The 14,119-nt window shown below is 43.4% G+C and overlaps 1 protein-coding gene across 5 annotated transcripts in view; it reads left to right on the top strand.

Moving 5' to 3' along the window:
- FOXN3 (forkhead box N3) overlaps positions 1-14,119 on the top strand; it is a 206,285-nt gene that overhangs the window by 57,330 nt on the left and 134,836 nt on the right. The window lies entirely within an intron of this gene.

Genomic DNA, 14,119 nt, shown 5'->3' with positions numbered 1-14,119 from the left:
AAAAACTGAATAAAGGAAGTTTAAATATTTTGAATGTGACTTTTGCTTGTTAAAAAAGACTCTTTAAAGAACCAAACCAAAACAATCTGATGTCTCCAGGGGAATGTCTCTGCATAGTGCTCTGCCAAAGGTATCCCAGTGAACTCCAGGGGAGGTCTCTTGAAGAAGTGCAGCCTCCTGGACAGTGAGTTTATCCTGTTGTTTGCAGGACATGTCATGTTTTGGCTGTCCCTACACTGTACTGTGCAGGGGGTAGCAGATATATCCTTAGAGATTACCACACAGAGGATGTTGTGGTTCCCTTTTGTTTCAACTTTCTTCCAGGTCAAGATGGTTGCTCAAATATACTCCCAAGAGTGAGGCAAGACACAGTCAAAGCCTGTGGACAGTGGCTTCTGCAGAGACATGATTTGACAGTGGTTTCATCCCTCTGGGCTGGCTCAGGCCTTGTTGCACTGAGTGTCCTCTCTGCCTACACAGAGCTGGGCATGTTCCCTTTGGGGATCAGTACCTCACAGCAGTAGGACTTAATCACCTAGCCCACTTGCAATGCACAGTCCTGAAATAATCCACAGAATAAAGTGTGTAAGAGGGTGTGTTACTATCTTGTTCATCTGACTGGAAATAAAAAGCAGAGCTATCAGAGGAGAAGGAGACACCAGTTTGGTTGCCTGTGTTGCCGTCTCCTGCTGGCAGCAGAGCAGGATGGGCACAGGACTAAGAGCAGCCCCAGGTGGTTTGGCCATTCTGGTTAGTGTAATGGCCGAGGGCCAGATACACCCAGGACCATGTTCATTTCTGAGCAGGACGGTGCCCCTAGGCAAGACAAGCATCTTGTAAGATGAACATTCTACTGTAACTGCCCTCCCTTCTCACAAGCATTGTGCCATCAGGGAGAGAAGCAAACCTTCAGGCAGGGCTATAAAATGGCACTTTGGAAAGTATCTGAAGGCTGGAGCAATACTAACTTCACTGAAAGTCATCTAAAAGTCAGTGAGACTTGGGTGTTTAAATCTTTCTAGTGCTTTTCTTACAAGTTACCATCAGTATTTGAAAATCTAATCTATTAGCTGTGCCTCCATTGCACCATCCATCTGAGGATCTCTAATCAAAGCTGTAAATATCTATAAATCTGTAATAACACATGAATTCTCTATATTGACTTGAATTTTGGGATGTTTACTGTATGATTGTATTGATTTAGGTTAATAGGAAAAATAACCCAGTCAGTAATAAAAGCTGATGGTAGATCAGCCCAGTTCAGGTGGGTGACAGGCTAGGATGGAGAGATCCAGCAGGCAAAGGCCAGCAAGTCAGCAAGAGCCCCTTGTGTGGCCAGTCCATCTTTTCCTCACTGGGACGAGTGATAGTCCAAGGGAGCCTGCTGAGGGGAGAGCAGTGTCTGCAGGTACATGAATCAGCTGTAATCATGTTACCATCAGGTGACACAAGGTATATCTGTCTGCCTTTCTTTAACTCGCTGTTAAGCAACACATCGCGATTTAAAGGCACTGATGGAAGTCCAGCAGTCCTCACAGTTTGTCAGGTAAATAGGTTCATTCTCAGGGTCCTGCTTCCCATCTCAGGGCTGTCTGGCTTGGTAGGAGCAGCTGCAGGATTGTACCCTGGGAAAGAGTGATGCCTCACACCCCAGGCAGGTGCAGTCAGAGCAGCAGAGGTGTCACTCACCACAGCACACTTCGGGGGAGAACAACCATAGGTTATCCAGTTCAACAGCTGATATGGACCTGTACCATTTTGCCTGAAGCCATTCTGTAGACTGCAGGCAAAAATATTAGTGATCTGCAGGAAAAGACAGACTCCCTGATGTGGATGTAGCATTAGGCTTAGCTGCAAGACCAGAAGCAGTAGAATTTGCATCTGAGTATCTTCTTTTCTGGTTCAAGCTCCTTGAGATATTAACTCAGATTGTTCTAACTCAGTCTTTTATCCTTGTGGTTTATAAAGCAACAGAGCATTTTTTCTCTGTTAATTTCCAGTATATTGCTTTCTTGTTTTAAATAAAGCTCCTGCTCTATTTTTGAATAACATAATGAGTGAAAAATGACTTTATTCATCCTGGTGGCAGGACAGCAATTTGTTACACTGCCAGCTAGAGGACCTGGATCAGAAACAAATTTGGGTTCCCAGGCTCTATGCCAGAAGAGCTGAGACATATTTTTGAGGTGATGTACTTAGACTCTAGGGGGAGATTGTTGACTGAACTGAGCTGCTTTCACAAACATCCTGCCAGCTGAGCCTTGACACACTGCTGGTCTTTGCCTCAAATGGGCAGGTCCCCTGCCCCGCACTGCGCATGGTGGCTGGGAACTGCTCCCAGGGGCTGGAAGCACAGGTGAAGAATTGAGGATGCTTGGTGGAAATTAAGTTCATGCATTCACACTTACTTATCACTTACTATTCCATTGATCCAAGCACAAGGATCATGTGTAATGATGACTGTGGGTTGTTGGAGGGGGGTTTTGTTGCCCTTTTCACGTGGTGCCAGAGCTGAAACCGGAGCAGAAGATGACGCAAGGCCATTGCTTCCCATGTGACCACCCCAGATTTGACCTGGTTCCACATCACCCTTTGAAACCCTAGTTCCAAATCACCCTTTCCATCTCTCTCTCTGTTGCTCCCCTGTAGCGCTTCCCACCATGCTCCATGGTGCTTCCTCATCTCCCAGACCATTTCCACCTTGGCCATGCTCCTGCTATCTTAGGCAGATGCAAGTTGGAAGCCGGAGGCACGGACTTCTAGTGGAGCAGCCCTGAGAAGTTTGGTAGCTCTGAAGCTGCAGCTTTTTTTAAAGACTGAACCTGCATAGGGCCTGATCTGTTACAGTTATTGTTTGTGTGAGGCAGCATCTTCCAGCTGCTGTTCTCTTCATGGAGAAAGATATTGTCAGCTGGAATGATCTGCTTCCATATTTTGTATAGACATATTAAGTGCTTGGAAAAGCTCCAGGTACTTCAAGGGAGTCTGTAAAGGGAAAAGCTACAGGCTGAGACTACAAGGGAGAACATGTTGTTAGGACCATTTTATCAAAAAATAACTCCCTTTTCTTTTATCTAGGTAGATGCAATACTGATAATTTAAACTGTATGATTAGATGGTCATGGATAGGTGTGTTTATGTATTATTTTCTGATGTTTATGTATACCTGTAGTTATTTCAGAGGGTGAAATGCAGGTTATTAGTAGCACTGCTGGAGCAGTAGGAAGGTACTATAAAATCAAAAAAAGTCTGCATAGACCTGTCATGTGTCCTAGATATATGACAATTACCATAATAGACAAGAAATAGGGTTTTCAAGCAAAGCTATGAGGTGACACATTTAAAGCAAAGGAAGAATTTTTTTCACACAGTCAGTAGTTAAAGCGTGGAACTTTGCTACAGGCTGTTCTTGATGATGAAGCTTACAGGAACCATTTTGAAAGTTGAAAGGAAAAAAATATCTTTGGGTTTACAGCACACCACAACATCTGATTGCGTCTTTAGCTTCAGCTTTTAAGCAGCAGGTCTCTGGAAGTACAGGAGAATGCTACAGAGTATCACTGTGCATTTGCCGTTTTCTTCCTTAGGATTTGGCTGGAATGAGGACGTGGGCAAGAGAAGCTTTGCTCTGACTGGCTTCTTCGTCTCTTACAGTAAACATTAAATGGAGCTGTGTGACAGGGAGGTAAGGAAGAAATAAAGGTAGAGGGTTGGATGCTGATTAGCACTGGCATAAATCCAAGGATGCAATCAAATAGCTCACAGAGCCACAGAGCACTGGGATACCTGAGGACAGCTTCAGCCCAGCTCCCTAAGGACTCTGCAGGCGCCAGCATCACACTTCCTGCTCAGTAAGGCAAGCACAGGCATAAATTTCCACCTGGTCAATTTCAAGATCTTATTCCATCTGCCCAACCTATGAGAGAAGAAATGGTTCAAGGGGAACCCATTAACTTCAGTAAGGACCCCCTTTGGGTACTTGATGACTAAGGCTCTTGAACAGAGCTGAGCACACACTTGCCATGGTGTGTATTCACAAACATAAATGCATGTATCACCAAGGGCCCAGCTGCAAACCCCCACTTCACACATGAGCACAGCATGTCTCTGGCTCACTAAATCTGATGTGTGTGTATGGGAATTCTGAGTCAACCCTGGCTGCGCACAAGAAGTGTGCACAAGAAGTGTACAAGACCAGAGCTGTAGCAGAAGAACAGGTAGGAACTTACTGATGGCACTGCTTGTTTCAGCCCATTTGTTTTGCCTTCTGCATTTTTGTAGAGGTTTTGATAATGAACAGAAATACATAAAAGTAGGGGAGATGCTTGCACCTCATCTGGTCAGCACTTACAGATTTGTCACTCGGCAAAGTGACTACCCTGTAATCACTGGAGCATATAAATCTTGGCTTTCTTTTGACTGGGACCTGTACTTGGTAATGGATGAGCAGAAAGGCAGTTTCTTTCGTAAGAAGGTATTATGCAATTTAAAGGGGACACAGTTTTTCCTATTTGTTGAATCTATGAGTTTTTTGCTTTGTGAACATCTGAATTTTCTACATGCAGGTAAGAAATACCTACAGTTTGTTGTAATGATATGATCAAAGTACAGAGTAGCCCAGTGTTCCCCACTGATTGACATCCACAGGGATCTTGAGGGCTGTGAGATTATGTTGTTTGGAGAGCCAAGAGGAAGGCGGAGTAGCAGGACCAGTTTTCCAGTAGAGGTAACAGCCACAGGGTGGCTTTGGATTGAGCTGCACTTGCCCTGGTGCCCAGCATAATCCAGCTGGCCCCAAACTGGTGTTAGCGTTACCCAGTGCTGGCTGTGTGCCCTACCCATGGCATGGCAGTCTTGCAGGAGTTTGCAGAGACCAATATCTCATGAACCCTCCCAGGTGACCTCTTCGGTCAAAGCCATCCAGGGCATTCTCAGCAATTGACTGGCATCGACCAGTCAAGAGATTTACTGACATTTGTAGCCAGGTTTAGACTTTGTTGCACGCAGTTAAAAGCTGTCCCGCCAGTTTGTTTGCTGATACTCCCCCATATCTGGCATTCCTCTGATTATGTAGCCAACTGATGTTTGTTATTATTTAGACCAAATCGTGCCTCGGGCAAAACTGACATCACTGCTGGGCCTCATTAGGGAAATGAGGAGCAGGGTGTGGGGAGCGGGCTGCAGGAAGTGCCACTGTTTCCCACCACTGAGCTGGGAGTGAACACCCCTCGCCAGGCAGGTTAGTGGGGTCTGTGGTTTCAGTGTAGCCCTTTGCCAACGCCCTTCAGTTACAGGAGGGGTAAGAATCTCACTAGATGGAGAGTTTTTGTTCTGGTTTCAGCTGGGATGGAGTTAATTTCTTCCTAGCAGCTGGTAGAGGTCTGTGTTTTGGATTTAAAAGGGAGTAATATTGATCACACACTGATGTTTTAGGTATTGCAGTGCAGTGCTTACCCTAAGTCAAGGACTTTTCAGTTTCTTGTGCTCTGACAGTGAGCAGGTCCAGAAATCAACTGGCAGGCAGCACAGCCGGGACAGGTGACCCAAACTGGCCAAAGGGATATTCCATGCCATCAAACATCATGCTCAGTGTGGGGGGAGATGGCTGCCAGGGGCTGATCATTGCAGGGGTTATGGGCTGGGCATAAGTCAGCAGGTGGTGAGCAATTGTATTGTGCATCACTTGTTCATCTATTATTATTACTGTTGTTGATATCAATATTATGATAACTATTATTATTATTATTACCTTTAGTTCAGTCATTAAGTTGTTCTTAACTCTTGAGCTATACCTTTTTCCAGTTTTCCTTCCCATTCCAACTGGGGCTGGGGTGGCAGTGAGCAAGTGGCTGTGTGGTTCTTATCTGCAGGCTGGGGTTAAAACACAACAGCTTTTCAGAAGTTGGCATGCATGCCATGTGATGTAGGCTGCTCCGTTGCTGTCTTGTGTTTGCTTTTTTGTAGTCACCATTTTAAAGAGCAGTACTAACAGGGCAACATGGTTTCTGTGATCTCTGGTAATTTCAGAATCATGGATTTAAATAAATGAAGACAAATCACATAGTTGTTGGTAGGTGGTAAAGTCTTTGTCTTCAAGTAGTGCAGAATTTCTTAGTCTGCTTAGTTACATTGACAGTTTGGAGGAAAGACAGTGATTAGTGAAATCTGGAATAATTATTTCATTTCCAAACTTCTTTTGCTGGCCATTTTTCTTTTCTTCTGTTTAAATATCACCTTGCTGTCGCCTTACGTGTCCCTTACTTTACCTTACTTTATACCCTGCTGGACTTTAGCTATGTAATTCCAGTCTTTCCCTTTTATCTAGTTGTTCCGACCTTTGGAGTTGATTGTGTAACCAGAGGTGCAAGTAATGTTTTCCCACCGAAGATCAGATATGTCACATAAGACATTGTTTTTAATGTCACTCTGTAGTTCACTCTGTCTTGCTAGTTCAACCTGCAACAAGTTACTAAAATTAACTTATAAATAGTGTGAGTAATTTATCTTATGAAGAAAAGTACTGTTTGAAGAAATAAACGCCTGTTCCAACCACCACAGCAGCAAACTCCACCACTCCTACTGCTAGCATCCAAACATTATCTGCCTCTTAGTTCACACTAAAAAGAATAACAAAAGCATTCTTACAAATGGACTGTTTCTAAACATATCAGAAGCTTTTTGAGACCAGCACCTAAGAAATGAAACTGTGTTTTTTTTAAAACATCTGGTTTTATTTTGGTACATATTACAATGTTCACAGAAGTATCAGTAAGTGCAGGCTCTGGAGATGAGCTGCTTCTCATTAAACACTCATGTGCTATTGTCTTCTTACTTCTTTAGACCTGGCCTTCATTTTGAAGAATGTAATTTAAAGTTATGTGTAGTGTTTTGTGATTACCTGGAACTACTAAAGTAGAAGACTTGGCAGTGGCAAAATAAATATGTAGGAGTTGTAGCCGCCTTAACTCTGCTAGAGGTAGTAAAAAAGAAGGTCTAAACATTTGAGTGATTTTAACAAGGGGGCAGAAGCCAGTGAAGTGTCTGTTGCATTGCAGAAAGTTTTACAGGCAGAAGTTGACAATGCAGGAGGCTCCTGCTCTCTGTATTTAAAGTTTACTTTGCCATTTGTCTTCAGTGGGTTCAGTGTTGTAGTGAATAATTTATAGGCAGTATGAATGAGCTCATTAGTCACCTTTTCAGAGCTTAAGTGAGTTTTGTGGTTGTCATTACATGGGTCTTCTGTTCGCAGGCACGACAAAAGGATGGCTCAGCGGCTGCCTGGCACAGCCCCGACTGGCCTGTCTGCTGCTGAAACCCCAGCTCTGCTGCCCAGCAGTGCTCCAATAACCTGCAGGGCTTTTTCCAGGGGTAGCCTATTTCTTTCTTCTTAGATGTGGTATTTGGTTTGATATAGTGTTGTTTTCATGTTGGGGCTGTTTTGCGTTGTGAAAAAGAATATCAAAGATTATGTGACAGGTGATGTGGAATAAGTAAAACCCTCTACTTGCATACAAGCAATAAAAGTGACTTTTCTCCTCAAATGTTCTTACAAATTTTGTTACAGTGTGTCTTGATTTTGGCTATGATGGAGTTAATTTTCTTCCTAGTAGCTGATACAATGCTGTGGTTTGGATTTATGATGAGAATGACATTGGTAACCCACTGCTGGTTTACTTGTTGCTGTGCAGTGCTCAGCTTAAGTCAAGGGCTTTTCAGTTTCCCAGGCTCTGCCAGCCAGCAGGTGCACAAGAAGCTGGGAGAGAGCACAGCCAGGACAGCTGACTGCAACTGGCCAAAGGGATATTCCATATCAAAGAGCATTATGCCCAGTAGATAAACTGGGGGAGCTGGCTGGGAAGAGCTGATCACTGCAGGGGTATGGGCTGGGCATTGCTCAGCAGATGGTGAGCAATTGTATTGTGTATCATTTTTGTGTCCATCTGGGGACTTATTTCTCTCCCTCTCCCTCTCTCATATCTTCCTTTTCACTACTACTGTTAATGTAATATTGTACTTTATTTTATTTATTAAGCTGTTCTTAACTCACAGGTTTTACCTTTTTGTGATTCTCCTTCCCATCCCTGGTGGGATGGGAGGAGTGAATAAGCACATGCATAGTACTTAGTTGCTGGCTGAGATTAAACCACAACATAGCCATAACTTTTTTTTGTCCTTGAAATGCTTATGGAAGTGCTAAACTGTGCTGGAACTAGCTGAACCTAAGAAAAGGGATTAACTATCAATGCTTACAAGACTGCAGATTTAAAGAGAAAAACATTGTCAGTGCTTCAGCAGCTGAGAGACCTACCCCATCCTTGTGACATCCCCGTGAGAAACCTGTGGAATGTGAAATTAGCCTGCGAAAAGTCTGTGAGGTGCCAGATGCACCATACCTCCCAGATCACTGCAGCTGCTCACTGAAGTTACCTGTTGCCAGAAAGACTGGGGCAGTGCCAAAAGGCCTGGCAGAAATTAATGTCCCAGGGAATAAGTCAGTCCATTATAATAATGCACACTTGTCACCATAGAGAAGCCAAAAGCTGGGAAACTCACAGGGAAACCCACCTCACAGGACATGAATGTAGCAGCCAGGGGGGTGATTCTCTGGCCACGGAAATTGTTGCTGGGATGTGAGTACTTGAGCTGTGCTTTTTTTGCTATGCCAGGTTTCCTCCTTCCTCCCAACATCTTGCTTACCTGCTCTGCCTGATGGCTGCTCTCTGGTTCTCTGGCCTTGGAGGCCACCCCACTTGTGGCTGTGGAGGGGAGCACAGGACAAGACAGAACCTTTCTGCAGATGGTACTGACTCTTTTTAGTCCTTCCACTGCAGTTTTTCATTGCTTTCTATTCCTTGCTCCCTGTCACTTTCGGTGAACTGGTCTGTAGCACTAAAACCACACCAAGGATAGAAGTCTGCTTGTCCATTTTATGGCACTTGGTGTGTTTCCCACAACCTGCACCCTCTCAGCATCTCTTTGCAGACACAACAGTAGGTCAGCACAGCCATGCTTGTGCCTCATCCCTGCACCACCTCATGCAGGCTCTCAAAGTTGTCTCTGTGTTGTTGCAATATGGGAATCTGCGTTTCACAGGATTTCCTCCGGGAACAGTGTTCAAGAATCGTGCAGGAAGAGTAGAGCCAAGTAGTGAGTAGAGGAAAGAACCTTAGAATATCCTGTGCTACAAAAAGCTGGAAATCAAGCTGGGACTCACACAAGTCTAGTTATGGCTAGGAAATGCACCTGGCACAAGCAAATGGTCAAAGGACTTATAGCAGTAGTGATGGTAAGCTGTGTTTAGTGTCAGTTGCTGAGAACTTCAGTTGATGTTGATGAGATGTGAGCACAAACTTCTTGCAAACCTAATTTTGCATGCATAGATACACAAATAAAAGGCAAATTCCTAAAATAACTGATGAAGTGAACAGTTTGTATTCAGGAAAGCTGAGGCAGAATTTGAGAAGTTAACTTGAAATATTTTTGTCTTAGTTTTAGAAATTCCACTTGGCAATGCAGTTTGGGAATTTTATAAAAATAACATGGTTTTCAATTGTAGTTTTCCCCAAAACTTCTGATCTTTACTTGTCTGCAGTGTTTGCTGCTGCTTTTCCTCCACACTGCTTTTGAGAACAAAAATACAGTTGATTTCTGGTTCTCCTGATTACTTGTAAGTTTTACTTCAGCTGCCAAGTGGTGAATACTGATGTTGAGATAATGCCAGGCCACATCTTGTGGCATTACACCTTTACAGCAGATAGCAGAGTTTGAGCACAAAGCTCCAAAACATAGTTCCTTCATTTTTCAGCCTCTTTAAACACTGCACCTGTACCAGAAATACTGGCTTGTATTACAGTTAATGTACCAACTGAGTTACTTAGGTGAGTTCAGACCTTCACAGCTGAAGACTCCAGGAAAGATATGTTTACCCCAGCAACATTTTGCTTTCCACTACTAAAATAAGCTGCACTTGCAGAAGCTTCCCTTTCCCAGTATAAGCTAGGTTTGTGCTTGGGGTCCTTGTATGTTGGGTAACTACACTGTGAAAGCGTCTCTCATATGGACCCATTTTAACAAATAGATGTAGGACAAACGAGCATGCATGATGCTGTCCTCCCACCACACTCATGCACAGAAACACAATTGCTGGTAGCTTCTCAGCTCCATATAATTTTAGCACTGTGTACTCATTTTCCTGGAGACTGCAAGCAAGTGTTACTACAATAACATCGTAAATGTGCATACATTAATTTATAAAGGAACTGCTTAATAAAAACTGTGGATTTTATTGGAAGAAATTCATTTTATTTCAGCCTGTGAAACAGAAATACCGTAGATAGTTTTGTTTGCTTAGACTTCTGACAAAGCTTTGTATTGGTGCTCCTTTACTCACAGATTCAGTTCTGTTTCTGTTGGGTTTTGCCTGCTGGGGAAAATGAGAACTTGAAGACTAATTAAATGCAAGGTTGGGAAAATGCTTTGTAAATCTGATTCCATGTTCTGGAGTGAATGAGCAAAAGATAGATCTGTTGGTAAGCTGGGCCTTCACTGCATGTGCAGCTTATAGCTTAGTGCTTGTTGGGTGAAGAAATGGGAAGGCATGCTTGCAAAAGCCATGGGATGGGCAGGCAGGGTATAACTGCACTCAGAGCAGCTGTGAAGCCAGAGCTGCTGTCTTTCAGGGCAGCAGGGCACTGTTTGTCAGCCCATTAGGTGTGTTACCTCTGTACAGGTTAGAGACTCTGGCTGTTCTGGTGCTGTGACAGGAATTCAGACACTGCTGTTTCTCTGCCCCAAAAGCAGGCATAGTGCAGAAAACAAAACCAGGCTGGTCTGCTGTGGTTAAAAATAAAGAAGTGTTGATACTGCAGGAGAAGAATGCTGAGAACAGGAGTTGTGAAAGCAGAAATGAATAAACACTGTATTCATGATTTAGTTTTTATAAGTTCCTGAAGCTGTCCAATGTGCTTGTGCTCTGTACAAGATTAAATCCATTGCCTTAGAGAAAACAGAAGATTAGAAATATCAAGACTGATGGGGACAACATGTCATTCTGCATGGGGGAAGAATTGACACAAAATGAGATGGTCAGTGTACAGGTGCCAGGGCCTGAGCTGTGTCCCAACTGAGGGTCTGATCACAAGAGTCAGCAGCCCTGTGCACATCACTCTTTGAAAAGTACATTAGGACCCTTAAGAATTAGGAGCGTTTTTTGTACAGCTGTGTAATTCTAAGTCCTAATGAGCAAGCTTTGCTGCCAAACTTGCAGCAGACTTCAGGGAAGATATCTGACTGATGTAGAGAGAATAAACATTGACAAGGACACCAGTCAATAAAGACATGGTAATTGGAGACCATAGGAAGAGGGGCTTAAGGTGAGGATAAATAGTGCAGGACTGTTGAAGTGTGGCAGGTGAGACCAGAAGGCAGAAAGTAGAAGTATTTAATAAGGTTATGTGACATGGTGTCCTGCTTTTGGCTGAGACAGTGGTGCTGTATTTTTGGATTCAGTATGAGAATTAAGTTGATGTCACACTGATGTTTCAGTTGTTGTTGTACAGTGCTTGACTTAAGTCAAGGACTTTTCAGTTTCCTGTGCTTTGACAGTGAGCAGTGCACAAGAAGTCAGGAGGGAGCATGGCCAGGACAGGGGACTGAACTGGCCAAAGGAATTTTCCATACCATAGAGCATCATGCCCAGTATATAAACTGTGGTGAAATTGGCCAGGAGGGGCCAATTACTTCTTAGGGATGAACAGGGCATCTGTCAGCAGGTGGTGAGCAAATGTATAGTGCATTATTTGTTCCTCTTGGGTGTTACTTCTCTTTCTGTCCCTTACTATTACTATCATTATCATCACCTTTTTTTTTTTTTTTTTTTTTTTTTGAATTACAAAACTATTCCTATCTTAACCCAAGAGTTAAGGTTTTGGTTTTTTTGGCTTTTTTTTAATCTGATTCCTCTCCTCACTGTGTGTGTGTAGCAGGGGGAGCAAGCGACTATATGGTATTTAGTTGCTATCTGGAGTTAAACCATGACACATGGTCATAATGCTAGCAAAGAAAGATGTTCCCAGCAGACAGAGATTGAGGGGGGAAGATGAGCCTCTGAGCCCATGACCCTTGCTGTGCTTGTGTGCTCAATGGCTTGTGGGAAATTTTCAGGGATTCCAATCTAGAGGAGGATAAGAGATAAAGGAGTATAGAGAGATGGCTGGAAATCCTCATTAAATAAGATACTGCAACATCTGCAGCTGGTATTCTGAAATCTGAGTGGAAAGATTAGACTGTTGTATATTAGCCCACAAGGCTAAAGTGCAGCTCTGCACTGTTGGAACTTCTAATCAGCCTTCAGTACGGCAAGTACTTTGGTCTTGATGTACAAACAGTTTCATCTGTCAGTGTTGCAAATCTTATGCTAAATGAATTAGCATTATTGCTGTCTCAGAAATGGGGAAATCAACACCCTAATAAATTTGGGGGCTTGCCTGAGATTACAGTGAGTATTTAGTTACTTGATGGCCGTACATTAGTTGTTCTGCTGCTGCTGTAGTCTCTAAGCCGGCAGTTAATGTTCTTTCAATGGAGCTGCATGAGACTGTGTGCTCCTTTCTTCAATTAGTTGTATTAGGAATTCCAGCAAAGAGTCAGAAGTCGGGGAACAGTCATCCTGAGAGGCAAGATTGTAGTGTTTACATTGTTGCTGGTATTCTACTGCTCTGCAAGTCACCAGCTCCACTTGCTGTTGAGCTCAGGGGTAAGTGGGAGCCAGCAAGAGGCTGCCCCGCACTGCTGCCTCTCACGGGACACCTCAGCGGGGAGCAGCGTCTGGCAGCCCTCCGACCCAGCGGGCAGCCTGCCCCCTGCTCTCCTAACCTTCTCCGCCACCTGCTGCTGGCCCCTGCGCTTGATCATGCTGGCTTTTCTGTCTACACAGCAAATGCCTCACACTGGCCCTTCAATGCAATCACTAGTATGCACTCTGGGAAAACTCCTACCTGCCATGGAAAAACCAGAAAACTCTGAAACTGAGCATATTCCACCAATATTCATGGAGAATTTGGCCACTAATTCTGAACAGAACTGAGCTGAATAGAATGCATACATAATGTATTCAGGGTATAATTTTCTTTGCATACTACCCTGCATCTCATGAGGCTTCCCCCTTCTCACTTCAGAAATAATTCTCATTAGCTGAATTCTTCTTGGTAGTCTTTCAAGACACTTGACTTTTACAAGTGCTAATAAATGCAATAAATCTCCTTGCTTGCCAATAAAGAGGCATGTTGATTCACTCAGAAAAATGTCTGAAGCATTTGGAGTAAATTCAGGTGGGTGGAGTTATGACTTGGTAATTTAGTTTGGGTTTGAAACCAAACGGCCATGAGATAAGCATTGCGTAAACGAATGGTCTTGCTGACTGTTGGAGTGTTAGGGCTGGTGGAGTCACAGGGCAGGATTGCCAGTGGGTAATGATGATACCCTGCTGCCTGATAGGTATTCTTCCCATTCTACAATTCAGCTGCTGGTGTCTTCTTGAAAATATGCAAGAATGTGAAATAGCAGTTCACTGGGTAGGGGAGGGAAAGCTATCGGCAAAAGAAGTCTTAGCTAGTTATGACAGGAATTTCTAGTTCCAGAGAATCAATGAAATGCTTCTTATCCCTGCACTTTAAGAATGAGGTGCTTGCCACTCTTATCTAAAACTGGGAATTTCATGAGTGTTAAACAGATTAAAGGAGGTAACCCATCCATTGGGAAATAATGCAGAATTCCCTTAAGGTCTTAGAGCAGCTGTTCTAACTTTTCTAAATAAAACAGCTAAAATGTTCTCCTTCCTAGCTTAGTGACAATTTCTGTGTTGAGGAAGGACTGCACTGGGAAGGATACCTGTATTTCTGACTTAAGTGATATTGTTTATACATTTCTGCAGCAGGCATTTTCTATAGTGAAAGGAGAATTTATTTTATAGTATACTAAATCTGTGAGCATCATTTACCCAGAGCAGAAAATGTTTGATTTTTGTGGACCGGCTACGAAACAGTTCCATGTACTTGTTTTGCGGGTAGACAGCCATACTTTAATTTTGTGCTGCAAATCACTGAAGCTACTTGAGATCTGG

Source organism: Haemorhous mexicanus, chromosome 6 (genome assembly GCF_027477595.1).
Source record: "Haemorhous mexicanus isolate bHaeMex1 chromosome 6, bHaeMex1.pri, whole genome shotgun sequence".
In the NCBI taxonomy this organism is placed as follows: Eukaryota; Metazoa; Chordata; class Aves; order Passeriformes; family Fringillidae; genus Haemorhous; species Haemorhous mexicanus.
The sequence above is the reverse complement of the archived record's forward strand: the minus strand, read 5'-3'. Positions and strand labels throughout refer to the sequence as shown.